Consider the following 23,220-nt stretch of genomic DNA (forward strand, 5'->3'; position numbering starts at 1 on the left):
TACTCCCGAGCGTCCCGCCGAGGTCCCGCAACTTCTCGCCGGGTGGGTGGAAAAAGTGCTGGCGGCGGCGGGAGGGAATTTTAAAAGTGGCCGGGAAGCGGCGAGGAGAGCAGCGGCTGCTGCCCGCTTCGCTTCGCCCCGGGGCCGCCGCGGAGGAGGCGCCCGGAGCCGCTGCCTGCTGCGAGCGGCACCGCCGGGGGGGAGCGCTCGGGGCCGTGCGGGGCTCTGCGGGGCTCTGCGGGGCGGCCGGACGGGGGGGGGGGGGGGGGGCGGGGGGGAGAGCGCTGGAGGGGAAATATCCTTCAGCCGGGAGAAGGCGAAGGGAAGGGGCCAGGGAGCTGGACGGGGGGGATGCGGAGTTCTCCGCCAGTACCGCCGGCCGGGTGCCGAGGAGAAGAGCAACAAAGCCGCAGAGCGCAGAGCCGTTCGGAGGGGGGGGGGGTCCCGGCCTGAACCCCCAGTGCCTGCGTCCTGGCGGGACAAGTCCTGGGAATCGCCCCGAAAAAAGTTAATAAAGGGAAAAAGGCTCCTGCGGCGGGACCGCGGCCGAGGGTGCCCTCGGCTCATCTCACTGCTGTGCTACTTCGGGATCGAACTCTTTGTGAAGACGCAGGAGGAAAGCTGGGTGGCTTCCCCGCTGCAGCAAATTCATCTTCATGCATCGGGATTTGTATTTAACCGTGCTCCGTCACTGGGGTTATTTGTCTCTATTTATTAAGTTGGAGTAAACCTAATAGTTCTCATTTATTTTGAGATGCTTGATTATCCTGAAAGGAAACAACTTAAATTGATTTATTCTGTATCTACGTACTGCTAGTTTCAAACTGTTTTATTATCACTGCCGTTGCTCTTAAAATGCTAAATATGCTCTAAAAACACTAACACGAGTTGGGCCCCCTGGGAGCAGGTTATCCATGCTGCTGAGATGTCAGCCGATAAAATGTGCAAACGCTGGAGCTCCGGGATCACACACACGAGCTTGTGCCTCCGAGAGCTGCGGCCACCCCCAAATCCTGCGGGCTTTAGGAACTCGATTTTACCAAGAAGTTTTGAGATGTCAATGTGGTTTAGTTTACGTTCCGGTGTTCCTCCCTGAGGTCAGGCAGGCAGCACTGGAGCAGGCCTGTGGCACGGGGCTGCCCCGTCCTGGTGTCCCCCCCAGCATCTCCTGCCCGAGCCTTGGGGAACGCGGGCTCATCCGTGGCCTGAATCCCTGAGATTAGTCCCGGATTAGTCCCGATCGATCCGCGGGTGCTTGCTCGTGCGTGTGGCCGGAGAGGCGTTGTGGGGCTGCGCACGGGGAGGCTGGAGGAAGCCTCCTCCCCGGGGCTCCAGCCAGCGCAGCCGGGACGCCGGGAGACGGGTCAGCACTGGTGCGGGCGCGGGTGGATGGGACGCTGGAGGGGAGCACCCAAGGTACTGACCGCTGCCACCAGATGCTGCTGTTGTCACTGCTACAGAGGATCTTAAGACGGCGGGAGGAAGAAAGGAAGCGACTTACCCTTTTCTGATATTCAGGGCGCTCTCTCTTTTTTTTTTTTTTTCTTTCTCTTTTTCTGAGTTACCAAATGTCATTTGCTTATGCGCAGCGGTGCACGTTTGTCTGTGGGATGAGGCTGCTGGAAAGGAGCCAGAGACAAAGCGGGTTGACTTTGTTCTCTCCACCGAGCGCAGGTCTGGCAGTCCCAGTGCTGAGGGGTGGTGGTGCCGTCTGTATCGCCTGCTGTGCCTGCAGCCTTTGCTCCGGAGAGCTTGTAGGGCCATTGCAGGCTGTATAAGCCCACCGGCACCCTCTCACCTCATGCCCGCTGCAGCAAGCGCTGTCTGAGCACACGCGCATCCTCGGAGCCGTGCGGGACCTTCTGCGAAGCTCCAAAAACTCCTGCCGGTCCCTACCCTGCTCCGTGCTGGCGTCTCGGCCCAGAGCCGGGCTAAGTAAGACATTGTCTGCCTCAAAACATTTCCACTTGTAAAATTCCATGGAGAAGAGGAGAGAGAAGTGGAAAACTGAGTAGTTCTCATAGAGGGCTGTATGAAATCGTGGGCTCTGCTCTATCCCGAGAGCAGAGCAGCTCCGCGGCGCAGTGCTTTCGGCCCCGGAGTGTGCCGGCAGGATCCCTGCTGAGCTGGGGCGATGCTGCGGGAGCGAGGCAGGGTTTATGGAGGGGCTTCAAAGCCCTCTGATTTAAAGCGCTTGTCTTGTTCGGGTTCAGCTTTTTGCTCCTGATGGGCTGCCGTGTTTATTCGTTCGTTTAGGGAACGCCGGGAGGGTGTGCACAGTGTCACTGCGGGTAAATAACTTACCCGGAGCCTGCAGGCGCTTTGCCCAGAGGCAGGGACCTCGCAGGGAGCTGCGCTGTAGCCCAGAGCATCCCGAGACGGTAACAGAACTGTTTCGTGTGCTTGTTGAATGTGATATTGTTACCGTGAGATTTCCGATCTCATCTGCGCGCTGCAGCAAGCCGCGATTTCTCTTTGCAGCTACGGAGGTGCCCGTTAATTGCCAGGATTTCCATTTTAAATGGACGAGGGATGTTTCAAGGGATAATGAAATGGGGAGTGTGCATCCAGCCAAGGCCTCCCAAGGGGTCGCATTTTCACCCTTCCCCTCACCGCCCTTATTTCCCCTCGTAGGGGCAGCCAAAACACCAGTGCCTACCTGCAGCGTGTGCTGGGCTCCGACCCCAGGGGGCATGGGATGAAAGCCTGCATACGCCGGACAGAAAGTGGGGTGGAAAGGAGCCTCTTCACCTGCTGACTGCATGTGACAAAGAGTTGTTTATGCTCAGGGCACGTTGGTGGCAGAAGGGCTCCCCACCTTTCCAAGTCTCCATCGTGGGTGACCCACTTGGAGCATCCTGCCCTGCTGGAGGCCGTGGTGGGTGGGAAGAGGAGCAAGCCCCAAACTTCCCACAGCCCGGTGCTGCCTGGGGAGGTGAAGCTTTGCTGGGGCCAGGCTGGTGCCTGGGTGCTAAGGTGGTGTTACAAGGGCTAGGCGGCGTGCCTGTGCACCATGTAAGCGTCAGGCCCTGGTGGGATGTCTTCACATCCCTCCTGTTGCTTTGTGAAAAGTTAGAGATTTTTCCCACTTCAAATCTAGAGAGACCTTTTGCATTTGTGGTTCACAAGAAGTAAACCATAGGAAAAACAAAACAAAAACATGCAGTCTAGGGGCTCGTCCTGCGCCTAGCAGAGCTGCCGCGACAGTATTTAGTATGCTAGCTGAATTATTAGCATGGAAGGATTTCTGAGACCGTGAATGAGGTGTGGGTCCTAAGTCTGAGAGAGAGGTTTTTGTTCTCAGCCTGGGCAAAATCACTTTTGCGAGGGAGGTGTGCAGCAGGGATCCTGCCTGAGCGAGGTGCGTGCAGCACTGCTGTGCTGCCATGTGCGAGCAGTGATCCTGGGCAAACGTGGAGCAAATCTGGGGAGTGAATCAACAGCTCCCTCTTAGAGATTTAAGTACAAATTCTTAGTTGCTTCTGGTGTTTTTTTCATTGAGCTTGGCTATTAGCACGACGCTAGATTTCCACTTAGGACAATGATTGATGGGGGGGAGGACAGGACCCAGCCTGGGAATACTGGATCTCTGTGGAAGGAGAGGGCTGCTGTGACACTGGGAATGCCCGGGGTCCTCGGGGAACTCCGGCATCTAACAGAGCCATTAACCCTGTAGCATATCTGCAGGAATCAACAGCACCGCCGAAACCTGTCCTGGATCTTTCTGACAGGGCTCTGTCGCTCTGCAGCTTCAAACACCCCCGTGCCTTGCCTCTTCGGCTGATAAATGGAGGGAAACTATTTTGCCGATACGCCGTCATAAATTATGGATAACTAAAATCCGCTAGTCATGCGACGGGTATTAATCTGCAACCAAGGCTCTCTTCTTCTTTTAAGAACCCTTCAGAAATGGGATGTGAGCTGCTGCTCTGAGCCCGGGTCGATGCAATGAATACATCGCCGCGGAATGTTCTGTTTTGGTTTGACTTTTACTGTAACTTGTAAATTGCAGTGATAAACACGGTCCCTTTTTCTCTGTTCCAGAACTGCTTTGCCATGCTGGAAGATAAAATATATTCTTTTCCTCTTTCCTTTCTAAGCCAACTCCATTTTTGAAGTAGAAAATCTTTCTTTGGAGATGGAGGATTTTGGATGGGGAACAAAGCCCTGCAAACTTTTAATTTGGGGCCCATTTTATTCTCATTTGGCAGGCAGTTCTGCTGATCTGCAAAATGTGGATTTTAGGTCCCAAGTATGGGCAAGGGCTTCCTCTGAACAGCGTTTGAGCCACTTGGTGGGACGACCCTGCTTTCTCCAGAGCAATCTTTGATGGTTTGCAGCACAGAAAGCGTTTGAAGCTTCGTTTTGCCTTGGGCTTTAAGTCCAGGATTTGGAGCTGAATAATGAATGTCCGTCCATTCACAGAAATCGTTGTCCTATGTGTAAGCGCAGAGGGAAGGCTTTAATCTGGTTGTTCTTGGAATAACTGAGATATTTTGAAGACCGGTCTGGCTTGTATACAGCAACATGTTTGTAAGGCTTAGTTGTGAATAACACTGTTCAGGGCCTGATCCATGAAAGTCCCCGTTGAACAGGAGGCATCAAGAGTCAGAAAATTCAGGATCAAAATCTCGCTAGTTTCTTTGATCTTTTTATGATGCTTCAGATCAATTATAAACATTGTCCTTTAAATGGTGGCCTGTTACACGTCCATAACCACGGTGTAAATTTATGAATCGCTCTGGACTTGGTCCGTACCTCTGAGCTTGCAGCAGACACGGGGGTTGGCTTTATACATCCGTCATGGGGAAACTGTTTCTGTTGGGAAATCGTATTTTCTTCGTATTCGGGACGGAGCATCCCGTGGTCGTGCAGCGTGGGGCTGCTGCTGGCCCCGGTGGTGGGAGGCAGGGTGCTGGCAGCCCTTACAGAGCTCTTGTGGGGCTCTGCTCCAGCTGCTTGCAAGGACGGGTGCCTCTAGCTCCTTGCCTGGCAGTTCTCATCGTGGTATTTCTGCAGCATTTCAAGAAAAAACTCAGTTTTTGTTCTGCCTTCATGTGGCACCGCTCTGCCACCAGGCGTAGGGAGCAGGAGGTGGAGACCCTGCTGCCCCGGGGTGTGATATCCCCCCTCGGTGCTGAACTTCCCCTATTACCTTTGTGCTCATCCTACTAATTTATTTTTTTGTTTAACAAAATGAGCTCTAAATGCTTTTACCATAAGTTGGGTTATATCTTTCAGTGTAAATGAAGCATATAATTGTGTTTTCCTAACAGCTCTACATTAAAATTAAGTTATTGTACTGCTAATGTGTTTTCCTTGACAATTTTCCATCCAGAGAGTGCAAGCTTCTGTTTGAAGCTGTTGCATACCATGTTCCCAGTCTCTTCCTTGTATTTTATTCTGCATTTCTAAAGCCAGGATAAAGTGTTAGCACAATTCCAGCTCTGGTACCATTGACTCCTAATCAGAGGCTTGAACTCAAATGTTCTACCTTCATGATTTTCCGTATGCATTTTCATATGATTAAAGCTTATGTTGGGGACACAGGGCTCAGCTGCAGCAGGGAGAGGGAATCGCAACACAACTTACTGAAACAAACCCTAATCACACCACTATCAATTAAAAACTGTTGGAAAACTGTGCGGAATTGCTTGGCTTTGCACTCCTGCGGCCAGGTTTAAAAATTTTAGTCATCCACATCCCCCTCTCCTGCTTCTTTCTATTGTTTCCTTCTGGTGGTTTTGTTCTGATGGATGCCATTTCTTCTTTGAAAAATGGCACTGGCTGCTGCGTCGCCTGCAGGCGAAATCTTTGCATTATGCCACAGAATCTCTCCTCCGCCGTAATCTCGTGCATAGATTGGTTGACCTCTGCAGATATAATTAAATCTCTTCCTGACGACTGCGCGATTTCAGCCCAGCTCTGTGGCCGGTGCGTCTGTTAGCTAAGTGTTAAATTAGGGCCCTCTACCCGTAATTGTTATTCTGGAAAGACGATTTGAGAGTCGGCTGGTGCTGGTGGCTGCACGCAGCTTCGGAGGAGCCTTATCGGAGGAAATGGGGTGACTCTGGGGCCGAGGCAGCTGCTTGACCTCTAATTATAGCCTGGTCACCAGGGGCTGGGTTGCACGACTGTTTATAATGGAGATTTTTATACATACATACACGTATATATTTCTCTTGGTTTAAACACCAGGCCCCTTGCTCTCATGGTGCAATTTTTCTGCATTTCTGTTGAGCTCCTAACCTGGCGGGGGCCAGAAGAGGGAGGTGGCGGGGTGGGACCTGTTCCCAGGCAGGGTGGGAGCGAGGAGCGCTCCTTTATCAGGTTAGCTGGATCACATTAGCAGGTTTTCTTCCCACAAAACCGCCCGATGACTCAGAGTTTCCATTCGTCTGGATTCATCCGGGAGGCTCCCTCCACTTTCTCTGTCTGCGTGCACACCGCGCTCTTCCTCTGCTCTCCCCTTCAGAGCAAACCATCCTCTTCCTCCGCATCCCCTTTTGTTTGCGGGGTGGAGCCTGCGCGCGTGTGCTTGTGGTCGGAGCTGCAAGATAAGGGCTGTGTTGTGGCTTGGCCGTTTAGCCTGGCAAAAACTGCCCTTGGCCTCCGTTTCCAGAAGCAGCGGGTTATTTTGGGGTACCTGAGGGATTTGGGGGTTCTTGTGAAGGCTTCGGGTCACCCCAAGCACTGAGAAGACCCAGGCCTCGGAAGAGGAGCACGCGGAGCACGAGGCTCCCCAAAAGGCTTCTTTCTCCTAGAGGTGTGGAGCTCCACTTTAACACCTCTGAAAGGGTTCCATGCGAGACAGGTGTGGAATTAAGACTTCCCGTTTCATCGGTTACTGAACCCTAAAACAAAGGTAAACATTGTCAAAAATAAATAAATAAATAAATAAAACAGTTTAAATGTGTTCTGTGTCCCTCATCTTTCACTGGCACTGGGAGCACCGCGCTGGTCGGGGTGAGCCTGCCCTGGGGGAGCAGCCCCACGGGAGATGCATTTTTAGGGAGTCTCAGGACCTGGGTGTCAAGTCCCTGGCATCAGAAGGGGGCAGCGTGTGCCCCAGGGCCCTTCCCGGAACAGAAACTTGGACAGCGTAGACACGACTTCAGGAAATTTTTCTGGGAAATTTTGCATGGAGACCCTTAACTGAATTATCTTCGTCTGTCCCAGCTTAATGCGGTGGGTGCAGAAAGTGTGTGGATGTCACCCGAAGAAGAAGAAGCAGCAGAAATGCTGTGGTGGTGGAGGGGGAAACATGAACAAGAGAAGTTGGGGTCTGTTGTAGCACCGGGAAGCGTTTGTGCCTCCTGGTGGGATCCTGCCCTGTTTGTCGGCGTTCAGCCCGGGGAGGCAACTTTTTCCCCTGATGCGTTATCTTGTCTCTAAATAGCATTCAAAGGAGAAGAAGAATGTGCTGTTAAAAATACCAAACTTTGGGGAATGGCTGGCAGACTTTACTGCTGATAAGCATTGTTGATTGAAGATCAAACGGCCCTTGAAAGCAGAAGAAAAACCTTCCAGCAGAGCCGTGGATCTGACCCTGCAGCCAGACAGTGAGGTCACCCGGGCTTCAATCTGTGTATATTTAGGAACCTGCGCTGGAATTATGGTCTGGTCTCCTCTACCCCAGACGGATGTTGGCGACATGGTGGTTTTAAACCTGATAAATCTGCTAAAGCTGAGAACAACGTTTATTAGATGCCAAGAAAACCGGAGTCATGTTCTCATTAAGTGGCAGGGCTTTTTGTTGTTGTTTTGTTTTCCCTTAAGATAAAAAGTCTGCCCAGAAGGAAAGGCTGCAGGTCACAAAGGGAACCAAAGACGAGTGGTGTGTGCTGTTTTATTAATTGACAACCTGCATTTCTGTGTCAAGGTGGCAAATTAATTGTGGGTGGCTGTCTGTTTGCAAACGAGGGAGTTCTGCCGTGCCCGTGCCAATCTACGCGTGGAGTCTTTAACTACTTGATTTAAGTCAGACCAGCGTGTAGGCTTTTTGAGAACAATTTTAAAACAGTTTTTTATGCTCTTTGGTTTTGGAGAGGGGAAAAATGTTATCAAAATGGTCTGTTGAGCTTCATAAACTTGCAGCTAGTTAAGTAAGGTGGTCAGCATGTAGTGAGCTTATTTTTCAGGGGGGCAGTGGTGCTGCACACCCTGGTAGGGATCACCCTGTGTAACTTCAGTCACCTGTTGAAGTGGGGTACCAAAGTTATGTGAGAGCACAGATGAAACTAAGATGTGTTTGAAAACATAAAATATAGGTTGGAAGGGACGTCCGGAAGTGTATTTAAAATAATTCCAGTGGCACCTTCCACTACTGAGATGGCAGAAGAGAAAAAAATCGACATCCAGCCCACAGTGCCTGAGAGCCTTGGGATGCAGGTCCGATACGCTGAGAATCCTGCTGGCGACGGCTGCAATCCAGTGCCAAATTGCAAGGTTGCAATAAAAAGGGCTTTAGTTAAAATTAATAAAACGTGAAGTGCCTCCTTCCTCGGAAAACAAGCAATATTGACTGAGATTTAGAAACACATCTTGAAGGAGCAGGCATCCAGGTTGCAGACTCCAGAGGTGCCTCCGGCATCCTTTCCCTAAAAGTGTTACTATTTGTATTGCAGTGGAGGGTTTCATTTCATTTGGGGGGCTGGAAAGGTCACAGTGAGAGAGTTTGAGAGGAAATTAGCGTCGAGCTAGAAACAAGGGCAGCCCAGTACAGAGTTGTGCAGCTTCTCCCACTCACAGCTTGCGTGGCACCACGATGCCGCCCCATGTGTGTGACTGCTGATGCTGCAGGCTGTGCCGGAGTCACGCGAAGTCCCTTTGTAATATTCCAGCCGTGTCCAGCTGGACTGAAAGCCCCTCTTCATCGTGGTGTTGGTGATACCTTGGGGCTGCCTTCCTGAATGTGAGCTGCTGCACACTAAACAAATGTTGAACATGCCCAATTTCAGGTACAACTGTTGGGCACTTCATAAGCTCCCTGGCCAGAGGGGGAGTATGGTTTTGCAGGAAACACAGGAAGGCTCTACAAGTAAAGATGAGGTAGTCATCGTCACAATAAGATCGTTGCAGAACTAGCAAATCCAAGTGTATCATGGAAACATTTCTGCTGTGAACTGTGCATGATTCATTTTAAGTCCTGTCCAGAACTGTCCTCCATGTGAAGCCAAAGATCTAGTTCCTGGCTGCTGAACAGCAGTGCTTAAAGTCAGGTATCTGGGAAATGTGGATTTCAGCATCCTTTTGTTTTGTGGAGGTGTCTTATGATGTTCTGAAACTCATCTGGAGCTTCTTGTTTGTCCGCAAAGTTGGAAATCATGGGCAGCATGTTGGGAATGCCAAAATCCCGCTCAGAGATACGAGCGAGCTCCTTGTGTCACTGTCATCGTGCCATGAGCGTGGGGATGGTGGCAGCTGGGAGGGATCCTCTACTTGGCAAAACCAGGTCTCAAGAGCAGGCTGCCTCTTTGCTTAGCGCAGTTACAGCTGGAAGGACGCGGGATGTGGAGGTTTCTGAAGATCTGCTATGCCTTGTCCCACCACTAGATCACCGCGCCAGAGCACTGAGGGACCAGAGATCCTCAGGTGCTGTGAAATGGGGCTGGTGGCTGACATCCTGCCCCCTGAGCATGGCTGTGCGCATCTCGGCTGCTCCCAGAGGCAGTGTAGCACGGACATGGACTAGCTGAGCCACCCTAAACTGGTGGCCTTGTCCCTTTGGCCACAGCTGGAGACCCTGGAGGAGCCAACGGGGAGACCCAGCTTCCTTTGTTCTGTGCTTGTTTGGAGATAAATTCAAGGTCAAATACTACTAATCCAGCACCATCCGGGATGAATTGGCTTTAAATTTACAACGTGAAGCTTGCGTGGTTGGATGCTGAGCCTTTCCGAGCACAAGTCCTACAGATGGAGGTGCTTCTCCTGACGCAGTGGCGGAGCCAGGCCACGAGTGTGTTGTGTCCTTGCCTGAGCATCGCTGAGCTCCACAATTGGTGTCCGCGAGGCCAAGGCGGCTCAGCAGGAGCTGCTTAGACCTCACAGCTTGGGGCCCTGTGTGAGATCATTTTCCCTTTGCTGTGTTTAAGTGGCGCAGGCTTGAGCAGAGCGTCGTAACGAAGCACAAAGCTTAGTCCGAGCGGGTGGGAGGGAGGTGAAAAAGGGAAAGCTTAATTCCCTGCTCATCTGTGCTGCAAATTCCCTTTGGGGAGGTTTCCTCTCCTCCTCCCTGTTGTCCAAGTGTTTCTTCTGTTACATGTATTATTTTTTTCTTTAGCCTGGGGGCTGCCGCAAGAGGTGCCTCTTTGCTCTGCCGGCTGTTCCTGATGCTTCCTTTCCCTTGCTAATAACAATTGTTTCTGCCAAAATCGCTTGGCGGTGTTATGTAAACCTAGAATCGCAAGCTAACGCTCTGCTCCGGGGGCTCCTACACGTGCCGGATGGGATTCGCGCCCGCGCTGACTCCGCTGCCGTCGGGCACGTCGTGCCACGTGTCGCCTTGGCTCAGCATCCCCCGAGGTGAGCAGCCACCGGCCACGTTATCCACGGCGATCTGAGCCAATATCCCCCTTCTGGCTGGCATTTTCAGTGGGAGGCATGAAAACACCCTGTGAGCCACTCAGGGCTGGGATTTAAGCTGTTTCTAGAGTGCAGTACCCGCGCATCAGAGCTCGTTCTTGGCACTGGGGTCTCTGTTTCTGCTGTTGGGTTTGCAGCAGCGTTGGCGGGTGCTATGTGCGTGGTTTCTCGCAGCACCTAACGTGGATCATTGCATCTCCACCCCGCTGCTGCCCGCAGGGCAAAGCCTGGCTGCATGGCCCCTGTGCTTGCTGCTAGGCAGCCGATGGGATTTGAGCTCCTGAGCACCTTCCTGGAGATGTTGGATTCCTACAGGAATGCTGGATGGGACCTCTTCTCCCACGCCAAATTGCGTGGGTCCTCCTCAGGAGCATGCACTCACTCTCTCAGTTGCAACTTGTTATTTACCTGGGAAGCGATGCTAGCAGAGACCTTAATGAATTTCTAAGTGCTTCTTAATGTGATTTGGCAGCCAAAATTGAAGAGAGAGAGAGAACCACCATTGCTGTGTGCCCAGCCTCCTCCCCACATACTGCACTGTTTGTGAGAGATTAGAGGGAGATTAAATCCCGCAGAACTGGCAGGTGATGCTGATGGATGTTTGGAGGGGATTAGGGTAAATCCATTCCTCCTCCTGATTTAGCTCAAGATTTGAATTCATTGATAAAATTTGCCCAGGTTTCATGTCCGAAACCTCCAAGCTGGTGACTCTGTGGAGGTGTAAATGAAGGCAGAACTTGTCTCTCCTGGCTAATGAATTAACCTTTATCAGGCTGATGAATGCTGAAGATAGCTGTACATCTGTGCCTGTCGCAGCATCCAATTAACCCACAGTGCCACAGAGTAAAAGTGCCAAGGGGCTGGCTCCTTGGCAGGAGGTCTGATGCCCCTGCCCACTGCGGCATGGCCACGAGTTGTTCACCATCGATGGATCCGGGTGTGCAGGATGCTGTCAGTGCTCATCAGCCACTTGAGTCTCAGCCCCAAATGCCATCTCTCAGCCTAGAGATGATGTAGAATGGGTGCAGCTGTGCACTGGGGTTCAGTGGCTGGATCCAGCTCATGCTGTGTTGGTGTCCTGGCTGGTTGGTTGGTTTCTGGTTGTTTTTTCTTCCGTGGTGTCCTGGCTGTGGGAGTGAGGGTTAAAGAGGTTGATGATGGCAGCCTCTGGCAGCTGGTGGGCCTTTTGCGTGTACCCCACAGCATGACCACAGGGATGGAGGGACTCCAGAGCGTGCTCCTACACAGTACCCCAGCACCAGAAGCCTGGCTTCTGAGGAGCATCAAACTCCGTGGTGCCACCGTTTGGGCTGAGGATTGGTGCTGTGACTGACCCCAGCACTGCTGTGCCCGATGCTGGGCATCCCGCTGGGGCTGCGGAAGGGAGCGCGACTCCGCTGTGTTTCTGGGGACGTGCCCAGCACAAGGCAGCAGCACTGAGCATCTGTCCTGGTGGTGGTGGGAGATCATGAGAATCGTCACTTCTGCTTCTCTGCATCGGGCATGGTCAAACGAAGTTCTTGAGGAGCTGCTGGGAGTGCAGGGGGTGCTGCTGTGGGGCCTCTGCCACAGAACTTTATAAACTGGGGCAGTGCGCCATGGGGTTGTTGGTGCTGGAGACCTGCCCTGCCCAAAGTATCTGCAGAAGCTAGCAAGGCAGAGAGAGGAAAAAAGCATCACGCAATGCAACTTTGGCATTTGGGGATTCTAGAAACGAGTGTGCTCCCTGAAGCCCTGACCCTGGGGGTGCTTGTGCAAAGCAGCTTGGCCATCTTGAGGCTCCATGCCACATGCAAACCTCAGCTCTGGGCTTCCCTGCAGAGAAACCACCTCTGTGGTGGCCATGGTGGCAACTTCAGAATGCTTCAGAAGAGGAAGCGAGCCTGTGAGCAGCAGGTACCTTCATGCTGCTTGTCAAATCTGATGTTTAAAAATCACGGGGATGCATGTAAAGTGGCACATAAGCCTTTTTGACCAAAGAGGCCAAGCCTGCTCATGCAAAACTTGTCTTGGAAGCCTGGGGAATCTGAGAGCGTGGTGGACCCACCATACAAGCTTACGGCAAGTGCTCAATAACCGCTCAGTAGCTCTGGAGGTCTAAGAGCCAGGCGGTGCGCCTGGTGTCTGTGCCCTCCAGAGCCCGTCTGGCAGCAGCTGCCAGAGCAGCGCAGCAATCGAAAGCTCCTGCTGCGGAGCTCCTTGCTCTCCATAACTTGTATTCCTCACCAAGGCAAGCGCTGTTAGTGCAAGCATGGGCCAGCTGCTCTTATCCTGAGTGTAATCTGAAGCGACAGACCCGGTACAACAGGGCTGAAGGCGGGGATGGTTTGAACAAGTAGTGTGGTGGCGTAGATGCAATGACCGGAGCTCTGTGTGGAGCAACTCTTCTCTTCCTTGGAGCGGCTTTGGATGTACACGACTGTAAGCAGCAACCGCAGTCTCCTCCTGAGCATTGGAGATGCTGGTGGGATGGGTAGGAAAAAGGAAGCCCAGTGGTAAGTCACAGACAGCTGGGAGTACTTTCAAGAACACAATTCTTGGGAGTAATTTAGAAATAATGCCGTTGGAATTATGCTTTTCTAGAAAGAGAGAAAGAGAGCTCGAAATTAAATATACATTAAACAGAACTTTCTTAACTTCGTTAAACAAGAAGATTTTAAGGGCAGTGTCTTGCAGTTTCTTCATCATGCTGCTGTACAGGCTGGTGTTTGCCAATGGCTACGTCTCCGGGAAGAGCAAGAAGTGCAGTTAAGTTCACCATATGGTGGAGGAGAGTATTTGATAACTTTTTTTTTTTCTTGTGGTGATGGCAGTTTGTTTACAATAGAATTACCTCTGTATTTGCTTAGCTTAAACATGAAAAAAGTGGTTGCCATAACATCTCTCTAAGAGGAATATTGTTTTAAAGCACTTTGGGGTTACGATAGTTGAGTGCGGAGTGGAGCAGGTAAGCCATGGTGCTTCAGCTGACAGCTTGACGTGGGGACGTGCAGTGCAAGTCTCCACAGCCCAGTTGGGAAATGGGTTTTTTGATGTAATTCTTTATGCTCCTTTCCTTCTCTCCTCCCTCTGCTCACCCCGGGGGGGAAGGGCAGCATCTCGCCCCAGCGAAGTGGTTAACGCTTTTGTGTCTGACAGCGGAGCTCACTGGGAGCTGTGACCTGATGTACAGGTCAACGAACCCGAGGAGGAGAAGCACCAACTCTTGCTTGCATTTGGGGGTTTTCTAGTTTTTGCCTTTTTTTCTAACTCTGCCTAAATGTGACATCTCGTGGTGGGACGAGCAGGAAAGTTCTCGCTGCTGCGGCTCTGTGTGTCCGTAACTGCATAAATAGCTGCCGGTGGTGCGGGGTGGCTTGCACCCCCAGCAGCCTGTCTGCATGCACAGCTCTGACCACGGGAGGAGGTTTCTGTGCACCCAGGTCCAAGCTGTGTCCAGGAGGCAGCTCTCTGGAGCTGTGGATGCATGCACAGCAAGCTGAGGCCTCGGAGAGTTTGGCACAGGTTGGTTTTCCAGCGGTATCCAATGATGTAATATAGCAAATATTAGGAGAACAACATCTGGTAGCACTGCTGTCTACATGCTCACTGCAAACAAATTTTCAGACCTGTGTAAGCATTCGGTTTAGTAACATAATGCTGTGGTAAGAGGCTCGTGCAGTCAAGGCCACCTGCTTGCTTCTTTTCCTTTCACGTACAGTAACGAGGCCATTTTTAGTTTGGTTTTGTTTTCAGCACAGTGAGTGACACTTTAAAAGCAACTAAAAGCATTAAAAAGAGAAGTCAAGATCTCTTTGTGCAAAGGTGCCACCGTTTTATTTTGAGCTTGACGTTGCGGTTGGTTCATTATCTCCAGTTGTAAAACAGGTGGGGATGACTCGGATATCCTGGAGGAGGGATTAGATCCTGACCAGGTTCGGTGCAAGGTGTGTGCTGCTGGTGCCAGGCTGGGCTCCCCCTGCTGCACGCTGCAGGGCCCCTTTGCTGTTCCCTCATGTCCCAGTGGGAAACAGCTCAGCGAGGGCCGGTGGGAAGCCGTGAAGTGACTTGGCTGGTGATGGGAGCGGTGTGAGCTGCTCCAGCCCTTGCCGACGATGTGGCAGGGAGGTGCCCGGAGGGTGCAACCCTGCCCAGCTGCTTCGCAGGCAAGCGCATGGTGAGTCCCAGCCCTGCACAGAGGGGGAGCCCTGCTGGCTTTGCCTGGGGCTGCTGGGGGTGCAAGGCTTTGTCTGAATGTAGGGGACTGCAAAAATTGAGCTGAGGTCTTGCTGCAACTACGTGTGGTCTAGTTGGCCAGAATGGACTCTACCAGGCACTGAGCAAACACCAGGTCAAGGATGGCCCTGAAGAAAATGTGAGAAAGCGTGGTTTAGGCTCTCCTTTAGCTCCAGGAGGTCCCTGGGGGTGTAGATGCCAGCAGCCTGCTGCAGCCATGTTACGCAGAGCCTGGTGCGGCCACCAGCAGTTTGCATCAAGCCGCGGCCTTCCAGCGGCACTGCCTTCAGCAGGGGCCCTAAAAGAAATGGGACTGCTCTGACACCCCTGGTGGGCTGCCAAAGGGGGCTTCAGGTATCAGAGAGTCAGTCCCACCTCCGAATTCCCTGGTTGATTCACTTGTGACATATTCTTCACAAGGCACGTGGTTTATGGCTTCACCAAAATCACCAAAGCTGAAAATTTCATGAATCCTATTCCTTCCTCTCGGTGACTGCATGCTTGGCGAAATGTTCACGTTCTTCCTTCCCCTTTCTCTCCCCCTGTGTGAAACGTCCTGCCTCCTCCTCCGAAATGGCCGCAAGCGGGGCAGGCGCTGCTCTGCGAGCAGCTCCAGGCTTGCGGGAGGTTTTCTCTTCAGCACGTCACCTCGTTGTGCTCCAGGCCTCGTTGTGTTCCAGGCCAGGCTGGATGAGGCCCTGGAAAACCTGATCTAGTGGGTGGTGTCCCTGCCTATGGCAGGGGGTTGGAGCTGGGTGGGCTTTGAGGTCCCCTCCAACCAGAGCCACTCTCCGATTCTCCAATCTCCCCCACCTGGAGAATGGCCAGCTGCAGCCTGAGCGGTGCCATCACCGGCGGTCCCGGTCCCCAGCGCGTAGGTGGTGGCCTGGGCTGGGGTCTCTGCCTCCACGTGGGGATGAAGACAGCTCAGTGTGAAGGCAGGAGATGTTTCTGTTGCATTGCGCTCCTTTCGTTCAAAGGATTGCAAAAATCAGCAGCCCTGGACACCCACTCTGCCCTGGCCATGCCCGGAGGGGAATTCCTGCCCGGCACAGAGGTGGTGCCCGGGCCCCATCCCATGGGCAGTGCCTGGAGCATCCCTTGATGGCCTGAAGCCCTCCGTGACAACCAGGGACTTCAGCTCACGTTACCAGAAGACTGATCTTAAGCACCAACGGTGCATGTGGATGGGAAAAGGAGGCAGTTCTGGCTCCCCCATGCTTGTTACATTTGATATGAACAGGTTTCATTTAAAAAATAAAATAAAATCTTTAAGCGTGAAGCCCGAGAGATGAGTGAGTATAAGTGCTATTAGGAGATTATTGGTCATGCCCAGCTTTGTATAATAAAGCTACCTGCTTTGGGGGTAAAACAGCTCCTGGCAGTGCTTAGAGGGGTGCAAGGGCCCCTTTCACCCTCAGGAGGGGTCAGCAGGATTTAAGGGTGCTAATCCAGGGTGCACTGGTGGAGGTGGGGGCATGTCTGGTCCCAGTACTGGTTGAGCAGGCTCTGGTTCGATCCCTTTGCATCTCCCACCACCAAGCTTTGATGATGATGAGTGTTTTTTTTTGTTTTTTCTCCACCAAGTCAGTTCTGGCGGTGAATTAAATCACTACGTTTTTTTTTTTTTTTTCTTTTTTTTCCAGTATTCACTGTTCTGAGCTAAATTAGAATAGAGCCTTTTCAAACCAGTCCTTTAATAAAGTATTTAGTTAATAGATGATGCACAGCTCACAAAGCTTGTAAGAATCTGTCATGGGGTATCATAATATTATGATATTTAACAGCAAAACCTACTGCATTATCAACTTACCTCTACAGCATGGAGAAGGCAACAGCTGAGGCATAAAAACTAATGCTTCAGTATGACAGAGCTAAAATTGAACTTGGCAATTACTGTGTGCATGATTCACAGTATTGTGAAGTGAAGCTACTATATAAATCAGCTCCAGTAATCATAGGGTTTAAAATTAGTCAGTTACTATTAACTCTGCCAGTGTTAGCATATGCTGAAGAATTATAAAAGTGAAAGGTATGGAATATCTGAAGTACAGGTTTAAAGTAAACCACTTGAACAAGCTCCCAGTGGGAGGATTTGAAGTTCATGCAGAAGTGAGGTTTTGGGTACTCTGACAAAGGTTTGTGGAACACATTTAATTGCACATTGCAGCCTAATCTTTTGAATGCTTAACATCCTTTAGAAAGCACCTTTTCATGTACCCAAGACTTTCACAGTTCACAGAGGGTAAAGTGATGATTGAATTTAATTTTTTCTCCCTTACAGATTTTTTTTTTCCAGAGCAACACTATTCAAATACTTTGCAAAGCTCTTCAATGCCAGGCATAGAAAAAAGGAAACAGCAGGATAATGTATTAAAATCGTTATGGGGAAGTGAAAGGCTGCTCTGAGCACAGCACAGAAATTAGCAACTGCTCTGATTGCTAAATTTTTATTCAATGCAAAATTCATGGAATTGGCTGCTATGAAAAAATAGGGGAGTCAAGTTATTTAATGGGATTCTAAATTATGTAGGATGCACAAATATTTTATAGGGGGCACAGAGCTGCCTGTGTTCCTGTGTGCAAGCAGGACCTGGGAGCAGCTCAGCTGCGGTCAGATGCTTGCTTTGTTGTCCGGTCCTGTCCCCGTGCTCCTCAGGTTCACGTTCATGATTTCAGCTTAATTTTTGAAATAACGCCATTTCGGTCTTGGTGACATATCGCTTTGATGAACATACATGGGTGCATACCTCTGAGAGCTTTTGAAGAAGGCCAGGATGCACCACTGGCTCATGGCAGAGCTTGTGCCCTCGCCCTGGGCTCCCCACGTTGGGTGGCTGCGGTACCAGGGACCTCGCGCTTTTGGATCCTGGTGTCTTGGCTTTCTGTGAGAAGTTTGGCTGAGCTGTGTGCACTGTGAGTGATGTTAGAGGAGGAGATGGCTTCATCTGGAGGCAGGCAGTCTGTCCTGGGCTGCTTCCCGCAGGACTCTCCCGGCAAGTGGCTTCGTCTTGTTTCAAGTGCCTCAGCCTGGAGGTTCTGCCTCCCCACGCCCCCTGCCTCACCCGTACCCACATCGGGCCCCTCGCTCCTTGTGTCCTCCCTTGCCTGGGCAGCTCCTGCTCTCCCTGCTGCTGAAAGGCATCTCCCATCTCTCTTCTCCCTTTCCATGTCCGACCTTGAAACTCTAACACCAACGCATGGTGATGTCTGTGTTTTCCTCCCCGCTCGCCTCCTTCCCTGGCCATCCCGTGGTTTGTTTGCAGCTGTGTTCAGTTCCAGAACAGGCAACTTGTGTCTTGTTTCCAGCTCCATCGAAGTGGAAATGTTGCAGCAAATCTCTGCTTTACTCTTTCTTTACTTTTAGTCCCCCCATGTGTCCTAATTATTTAGTGCAGTGTGCTCAGGCAGGGTTTCTGAGGATGCTCTGGCAGGAGAAGTACTGGATGAGACCGTCTTTTTTCTCTTTTTCTCTCTTTTTCCTCTCTTTTGCTCTTTTAATGGGGAATAGGAGTTGTGGCGTGCAGCAGGACTGCGCTCTGCTCCTGGTAAATATGCAAGCGACGTGCAGAAAAATGCTTCGTCTGTCCCAGCAAGGTGGGGATGGAGAAGACAGCGGTGAGGGATGGCTCAGTGCTGCTCTGGGGCAGTGCCCGTGTGCGATCACGGAGTTAGTGCCTGCACTCCGCGATTAACCACGAAGACCGTGAAGGTCACTGGGCAGAGATGAGCCTATTTGCCATCCTACTGGGGACTTTGTGTTTTGGAAATTGGCTCTGTTATTTGTCTCACCAGCAGCAAGGCATTACCTTATCAGCCAGAGATAAACCTTGCTGCGTTCGGGTAAAGGATTTTGAAATATATAATTTTCAATTGGCTGATACAGGGTAAATTGCCCCCATTCTCTCTGCCAATAGCTTTAAGATTCGAGAAGAATTTATCAGTACATTTAACACTTCCATTGAAACTCTATTTCTGAGGTTATGGAAATGAGCTACAAATGAAAGTCACAACTCAAGAAGCAGGAAACATGCCTGTAAGCGAGGAAAAAGCTGTCACTGGCATTGTGAAGAAAGAGAGGTATAAATAGGGCATTGGGTTAGAAAGCAGGAAATCTGCGTGCTGTGGGTTTTACTTGGAATTTCTTCTGGTGACCCCAGATAAGATTGTTAACCCTTGTCTCTGCAGACAGTTGTACGTGCTCACTTATGGGCTCTGTTCCTGGCTTTTGGGATTGTCTGCGTGAGCTAAGTGTTTGAAAGTGTAGCCGTTCCATCAATCATGGCTGTGTGGTTTTCATGCTTAGAAAGGATCCCTCTACCAACAAGACTGGATTTCTCAATATTTCCTATATAGTCCAGCTTGGTCTTATCCCCATGCTGCATGTCCTGGGCAGAGATCTTGCAGCCAAGGGGCTGTTTTATGAGCAGGAGAGCGGAGGGCGTGCGTTACCGATACAGTGGCGATTCTTGCAGCAGGTGGACTTCATGCAGTCAGTGACAGCAATTTCACGTTTGGTAATCTTTTTATAGACATGATAAAATAGTGTTAACCAAGAGGGACTTTTTCTTATCTCCATGGTGGACCCAAGGGTCCTTCCATATGAGCCAGCACCGTGGGCGCCTATGCATGTTGTCCCTGCACAAGCCCAAGTGACATTGCTCCAGGTGTGACACAAGGCTGTGTCCTGAGAGATTTACAAATCCAGTTTCCAGAAAAGGGCATGTCTCTACCCAAAATATGCCATGGTCTTTCAAGCTCCTATCAGCACTGCCAAGTGTGTAGCACATCAAAAAAACACAGCCTGGTATTTGTCCTGCCTTTCCATGCTCATTTTCCATGAGAAAAATGGGTATTTTTCTCATGCAGTGGCTACGGAGACAGGCTGGGGGGAGAGGATTGAGGTGGATGGTTGCAATGGGGAAGGCAAAAAGCCAGCAGGGATGGGGACCATGAAGCGAGGTGCTGCACAGCTTCCTGCCCAGGAGATGATGATGTACGAGACGTGCACTACGTGACAGTCTCCCTGCTTGCATGTAGGCACTGGAGCATCCAGCACCCTCTGGAGGTGCTGTGCATTGTGTGGTGCTCCTTTCTTCCTGGAGGTGACCCAGCACGGCTCCACCAGCCAGCCGGTGGCATGTGGCTGTGGAGAAGAGCTGTCCCACCATGGCATCTGCTGGCTTAAAAACCCTACTGAGACAAAACGAAGACTGGCCTCTCTGACACTGATGCTTTCAGCTCCTGGGACTGACACCTCTGGTGCGTGTATAAGTCATGGGGTCGTGTGGGTCTTTAGTAAAATGACAAGTGAGTGTGATAGTTCTGTTACAAGTCATACATTTGTCCTGTGGAGTTATTTCAGGCTTCTGCACTCTAAAATTGTCCTCACAGCCTGAAATCACATCTCAGATAGAAATTATAAGCTCCAGTCTCTCTGATCCCTGCGTGCTCTGTAATAAACAAGCAGTGACTCCCTGGAGGTGGCATCCCGGCAGCAGCACAGCCGCTTCTCAGGACTGCTGGTGTCTCACAGGTGAGATGCAGGGATGGGAAAGTTTCCCACACGGATCAGACTCAGTAAAAGTTGCACTTGGTATTTTTTTTTTGAGTGCTGCCTGGTTGGGCAGGGGGGATTGATAAGCTCCTGCAATCTGAATCTTTCAGAGGAAAGCATGAATGGCTCTCCGTGTTGCTTGTTCTTTGATGTCTTTTGTCCCCATGCACCATCTTGCTGTGAATCCTGGTGCTTTCAGAGGGAGGTTCCTAGTGCCCAACCTGCAAGTTTCGTGACTCATTGCAGACAGTGACTTTTCTGCCTTTAACTAGTGTGTTCATCCCCAAAGCTGAGCCTATCTGGAGAAGATTTTCCACTGCTTGAAAGCCCCTTTGAAGAAGTCATAACCAAAATCAGTGGGGACAAAGCAGTCGTACCCCCTTGTCAGCAAAAAAAGCAGAATTTGTCTCGTCTCCCTCTGAAGCACACAAACATGTGCTCTGTGGGCTGTGCTGCAGCGTGGCTCTTCTGCTTGTGCAGGTTGTTTTGTTTCCTGTGGTGTCTGTGTTGCAGTTGAGGCAGTTCCACGAACCTCCTGTTTCTCCCAGGGCTGTTTGCATGGCAGGTGTTTGCTGTGATAAAATATTGACGGGGAGGAGGAAGGAAGGCTTCATTCTCTGGCTGCCTCTTTCTCTCTCTCTCTCTCTCATTATTTTTCAGGTGGGAGGTATAAGAAGGGCCACATTTTGATGTAAAATGAACTGAGGTTAAGATGCAGAACCTGGGGAATTTCTAGGATTTGAATGTAGCTGTAGCTTGGTGCAGCTTGGGATAACTCTGTTAAATCCCTGCCTCTGATGCAAGTCAGAACCGGATGCTTCCAGGCACATTTGGGCATGGATGGAGAAGGAGGGAGAAGATGCAGTGGGCTATGAGATGTCCCAGGATGCGTGTTGGGCATAGGACAGCACCTGGGTAGAGGTGACTGGTGTGTGCTGATGACCGGGATGTCCCTGCAGCAGAGGGAATGTGGCCGTGTCTGTCACTGTGCTGTCCCACTGATGCTGCTGGTCTTCAAGTGCCCCAAAATACAACACTGTTCCCACTCCACTCTTGTCCTTGTTGATGGCATGAAGCTGTAAGAAAAGTGGTGAAGAAGGTGATGAAGGGAGACCTGGAGGGCTGGGGCAAGAAACCGTGCTTGCTTTCATTTTAGACTCATTGTGTTGCTGCTTTGTAGTGCTCAGCTCAGCCCTCTTCTGCTTTTTTCTCAGTCTTTCTTCCAGTTCTGATTTTCTGCCCCAAGACCCAGCAGACCAAGGCTTTGCCAGGTAGAACTAAAGATGGAGCAGAATGGACATAAGGTGTTCTTTTTTTTATATATTCAGCAGAGACTATTTAGCACCAACTTGCAAATAAGAGCGATTCTTCCCTTGGAGTTGCAGGTGACCAGTTGAGAAGCTTGGATCTCACCCATCCTGTTTCTCCTTTTCTTTCTGCAAAGTATGTGGGATGTTCCTTCCCCCTTCCCAAACAAGAATAAACCCTGGTGCTTCTGGTCCAGCTGCTGTGTGGGCATTGAGCAGTATCAGTGTGACCATGGCGAAATCAGGAATGAAGGGGATGAAACCATGCAGGAGTAGTGCGGGTCTTGGAGGTCTCCTCCAGCAAGGAAGAAGGGACCTGGATGTGATGAAAGCAACATTGAATGTGGTTTGGGGACAGCTGTGGAAGTGAATTGCTGGGTTGCACACATCAAAAAGGCCTCCCAGTAAGCCCAGTAAAGCTCCTATGGGTGGCTGCATCTGCTGGGTGCAGGCTGCCCACCCACTGCTGGGCTTGGGGCCTGGTTTGGCCTTTGGTGATGGTTAGTAGTTCTTCGTTCTCTTCGTTCTCTTTGTTCTTTTATTCTTTTTTTTTTTTTTTTTTTTTAATAAAAAAGGAAGAAAAAAACACAGCCCTGCTTTTGTCTTAATTGAAACAAAAACAGGAGGTGAGTGCCCCAGAAACATCGCTGTGCGCGAGCCTTAAGTAACTGTGGTTTTTGTTTTTAGCTAGCTATTACTATCTGATGAACCGTTTCTGGTTTTGTTTTCCTTTTTTTCTTTTTCTATTTTCCCTACATGAAAGCAGCCAGAATATTTCTGGCCAGTTTGTGACTTTGCTCTTCCTGGCTCTTGCTGTTAGCAGCCGTATTCATGCTCGGCGTAAGCGAGCGTGCTCCGAACCCACGCCAGCTCTGGCTGCGCCCCCCCCGCAAGGACGTTACAGGGCTCCAGAAGCCTTCCTTCTGCTGTAGCTCCTTCCGACAGCAGTGCCGGAACACACCCAGGTCTGGTGTTCGTGCTGACCGATGGACGTGACGTGGGTGAGGGCTGCGGGCTGCTGTACCCAGTCGGCTGGGCTGGGTTTTCCCAGCGAAAGGTGCTGCCAGTCCCCTGGCGTATCTGCTGAGGGACAAATAGGTGCTCAGCCCCTGAAGGTTGAAGAGAGATGTACCTACACTCAATGTAAAGATGCAAAATAGTATCTGATACATGGGCTTGGACTTTATTTTTGGTTATCATATCGAATGCTTCTACTTCGTACTTTATTTCCTTCCTTTCTCTTTACCTCCGTGCTTGTTGATCGTGACTGCTGGTGTGCTGTGCTGGCTGGAGACTAGGAGCGCGAAGCAGCAGTATTGTCAGAGCCGATTCCCCCGTGTTGTTTCAGCTGGTTGCGGTTCCAGGCAGTATGGGCTTTTAATTTGTATCATTATCCAGGCGTCGTGGCTTCTGCTGTTGGGGTGATTTGAGTTTCTTTTGAAGCTTCACAGCACAATGGTTATTTCCAAAAGAAAGGCATTGAGTTAATTGGCCTGACCAGGTACAGCAAATCCGCCAGCACAGGATTACATTAAACTAGAATGATGTGACTGCTTG

General features: G+C 50.9%; 1 protein-coding gene across 3 annotated transcripts in view; it reads left to right on the top strand.

Annotated features, from left to right (window-relative positions):
* Positions 1–23,220, top strand: part of TOX2 (TOX high mobility group box family member 2) — a 139,299-nt gene that overhangs the window by 6,529 nt on the left and 109,550 nt on the right. Inside the window, exon 1 of one of the 3 annotated variants that reach the window (XM_035344011.1) lies at positions 7–42. The exons of 1 other annotated variant lie outside the window; for it this stretch is intronic. The gene's annotated coding sequence lies outside the window, so the exon portion shown is untranslated. Of the gene's footprint in view, positions 1–6; positions 43–14,372; positions 14,452–23,220 lie in introns of those variants that run through there. One more of the 3 variants, XM_035344012.1, reaches the window with a different exon arrangement.

The sequence above is a fragment of the Oxyura jamaicensis genome, chromosome 20, assembly GCF_011077185.1.
Source record: "Oxyura jamaicensis isolate SHBP4307 breed ruddy duck chromosome 20, BPBGC_Ojam_1.0, whole genome shotgun sequence".
In the NCBI taxonomy this organism is placed as follows: Eukaryota; Metazoa; Chordata; class Aves; order Anseriformes; family Anatidae; genus Oxyura; species Oxyura jamaicensis.